A 3561-nucleotide genomic window follows, 5' to 3' on the forward strand; every position below is an offset into this window, starting at 1 on the left:
AGAGACCAATTAATTTGAAAGTATGAGTTGATAATTTTTACAAACAACACAAAGGAGGTAATATCTGAACAATGATAATCTCCCTATGAATCAGACCATGAAACATGGTCCTGCAATCAATATAAGGAGTCCAAACACTCCATGAATTGTTACTGTTTGTTCTAAAATAAGAGATGTAACAAAAAATCTATTCCAAACAAAAAGAGATAACATTAATTAAAGTTTATCTGTAACAAATAGCAGGATGCAAATATAAACTCACCAGAGTATGTTTCTAGCAAGAAAAAGCTCCTAAATGCATGATAGGGAGAATAATAATCGATCTCTTTAGCATGGTAAATTGTCTAAGTAGTCTCCCGTTTATAGATAGTAAAAGAGCCCGTACCATATGTCAGGCCAACCTCTGCTGCCTTCCCATGTGTGTGCGGACACACAGTGAATGGGAGGTGAGAGAGCCGGTCCGACGGTAACGGGCTGAAGAAGGAAAGAAGTGGTTCGTCTGTCACCCGCTGCGGCACCCTGCAACCCTGTTAACCGTAGTCAGCGCAGAGTGAGCAGGAGTAGCCCGGCGGGTGATGAGAGTTCACTGAAATACCTAATGGGGATAAGGTGTCCCCATATACAGCTGCTGCGGCTGGCGTCTCCGTCCGTGCCGCGGTCCGGACCCAGTAACGTCTCTCAGGATTCCGGTAATAGCGTCATGTGACGCTCAAGAACAGAACGTACGTTTCACCCTGCGGCGGGCTTGATCACCTTCTGCCTAAGTGGTAAATCCCTTCATGGGGATTTAAATGATCCTGACCCAATCATGGCTTAGTTGGATATGTGATTGACAGTATAAACAGGACATGCACACTTTAACAAACAAATCATTTCAGCAACAGGGTCTGCCACATGACTGTGGCTGAAATGACTGGTTTGTTTTTGCCCCCACCAAAAAAGAAGCAATCAATCTCTCCTTGCACAAACTGGTTCTACAGAGTAAAGATGTCAACCTCATCCTCCGATTCCTCACCCCTTTCACTGTGTACATCCTCCTCCTTACAGAGTATTAATTTATCCCCACTGGAATCCACTATCACAGGTCCCTGTGTACTTTCTGGAGGCAATTGCTGGTCAAGGTCTTCCTGGAGGAATTTATAATTCATTTTGATGAACATCATCTTCTCCAAATTTTGTGGAAGTAACCTCCTTTGCCAATCACTGACAAGGTTACCAGCTGCTCTAAACACTTTCGGAGTACACACTGGAGGGGGGGGGGGGGGGGCACCTTAGGTAAAATAAAGCCAGTTTGTGCAAAAGCATCCAAATTGCCTCTTTTTCCTGCCAGTATACGTACAGACTGTCTGACATGCCTACTTGGATGCTGTCACTCATATAATCATCTACCATTCTTTCAATGGTGACAGAATCATATGCAGCGACAGTAGACATGTCAGTAATCATTGGCAGGTCCTTCAGTCCGGACTAGATCAGCACTCGCGCCTGACTGCCCTGCATCACTTCCAGCGGGTGGGCTAGGAAATCTTATCCTTTTCCTCGCAGCCCCAGTTGTGGGAGAAAGTGAAGGAGGAGCTGTTGATGGGTCACGTTCTGCTTGAGTTGACAATTTTCTCACCAGCAGGACTTTGAACCTCTGCAGACTTGTGTCTGCTGGAAAGAGAGATACAACGTAGGCTTTAAACCTAGGATTGAGCACAGTGGCCAAAATGTAGTGCTCTGATTTCAACAGACTGACCACCCTTGAATCCTGGCAAAGTGAATGAAGGGCTCCATCACAAGTCCCACATACTTTGCGGAATCGCTCCGTCTTTGCTCCTCCTTCAATTTCTCCAGCTGCTTCTGCAAAAGCCTGATGAGGGGAATGACCTGACTCAAGCTGCCTGTGTCTGAACTGACTTCACGTGTGCCAAGTTTGAATGGTTGAAGAACCTTGCACAAGACAGAAATCATTCTCCACAGCGCTTGAGTCAGGCGCATTCCCCCTCCTTTGCCTATATCATAGGTGAATGTATAGGCTTGAATGGCCTTTTGCTGCTCCTCCATCCTCTGAAGCATATAGAGTGTAGAATTCCACCTCATTACCACCTCTTGCTTTAGGTGATGGCAGGGCAGGTTCAGGTGTGTTTGATGGCACTCCAGTCTTTGGCACGTGGTGACTGAATGCCGAAAGTGGCCCACCATTTTTCGGGCCACCGTCAGCATCTCCTGCATGCCCCTGTCATTTCTCTATCATCCATCTTGTGGATGCTGCGCACTTACACTTGGGAGTTAGAATGTGTGAGTATGGAGTTTGGTACAAGCTTTGAAAAGAACTAACTCCTCCCCCTCTAACCCCTCCCATCGACCCCCTGTTCACAGGAAGTACTCATCAGTTTTAATTTTGTGACTTGGAGTGAAGGCACACTTTTCTTTGCTCCTAGGTCTCTCCCTTCCGGCTCACAGAATTTGAGGAGGCACTGGGTCAGGTAGGAACAGCCTCAACCTACTGAGGTAGTGCTGGGCTGGGACTTTATTGTAGGGAGTTGCTGGGTGTTTTGGTGCCCTCAAACCAGTTTAAACTGCCTCACCCAATTAGGCCTTGCCCCCAGCCCCCCAGCAGCACTGCAGGAAGCTCCTGATCACATGTCAGCAGCTCAGCATGAGGGGGAGGGGGAGCACTGTCATTCTTTGCACTGAGATAGTGGGACTATTGCTGTGATCAGTAACAAGCCCACAGGGTGGTAACTTTACAAGTGATCTGCTTTTAGTATAATATACACAATAGCAAGTATCCTGGGACTTTTGCAGGTTTCTGTACTTAGCCCAGCAACTATGCCAAATATACACATGATATTTGCTTATTAGAAAATCCTACCTGTGTTGTCATGCACAAACAATGCCCTCTCATCACAAATTATGGGCACTACAGTAAATATAGTGGCTATTACTGTGTTCTGCATTTAGTCCACCAAATTGGTGGTATAGCTTTATTCAATAGCTGGTATAGTGCGACTTTTACTGCCTCTAGTACTTATCCCTCCAACTGCAACCAATATGCAAGTGGTATTTGCTTATTATTTCAACCTTTTAGCAAAGTTCAGGTGTAATATCTGTTTTTATCAGTTTAATATCTGATGCGCTCCCTATTTAGGGACCATATATTACATTAATTTTTAGTAAGATAGAAGAGGAGCTTGCTCTGTCCACTTTATACATTGACTTGGTATTGCAGTGTGTCCAGGACCAGTACACAAATACTGGTATTGTCAGAGTCTGCCTTTGCTTGGACTATGACAAGGGACTGGTACTCTGTTTTCTGCTTAGTACACAAACCTTAGTAAAATGTTAATGGCTGAGGTAATGTAAAATACTCTGTGGTCAATACTTTCACCTAAAGCAGTGATTGTTGGTAGTCTGTTTTCCTTTCGTTATTTCTATGTCAAGACACAAGACAGACTATTTTTTTTTCTTGTGCACTATGTACCTATAAATTGCCAAAATGGCTGCACAGAGCTAAACGCTCCTTACACAGCTTATACTGTGCAGTGAGCCAGGTACTTGACAGACACTATAGCTCAG

The 3561-nt window shown here is 44.9% G+C and overlaps 1 non-coding gene across 1 annotated transcript; it reads left to right on the forward strand.

Annotated features, from left to right (window-relative positions):
* The first annotated feature begins 3055 nt into the window (after nucleotides 1-3055).
* Nucleotides 3056-3239, forward strand: LOC134931192 (U2 spliceosomal RNA). Its single transcript, XR_010179029.1, has one exon. It is a non-coding gene; the product is annotated as a U2 spliceosomal RNA (small nuclear RNA).
* Nucleotides 3240-3561: the final 322 nt, after the last annotated feature.

This window comes from Pseudophryne corroboree, chromosome 5, assembly GCF_028390025.1.
Source record: "Pseudophryne corroboree isolate aPseCor3 chromosome 5, aPseCor3.hap2, whole genome shotgun sequence".
In the NCBI taxonomy this organism is placed as follows: Eukaryota; Metazoa; Chordata; class Amphibia; order Anura; family Myobatrachidae; genus Pseudophryne; species Pseudophryne corroboree.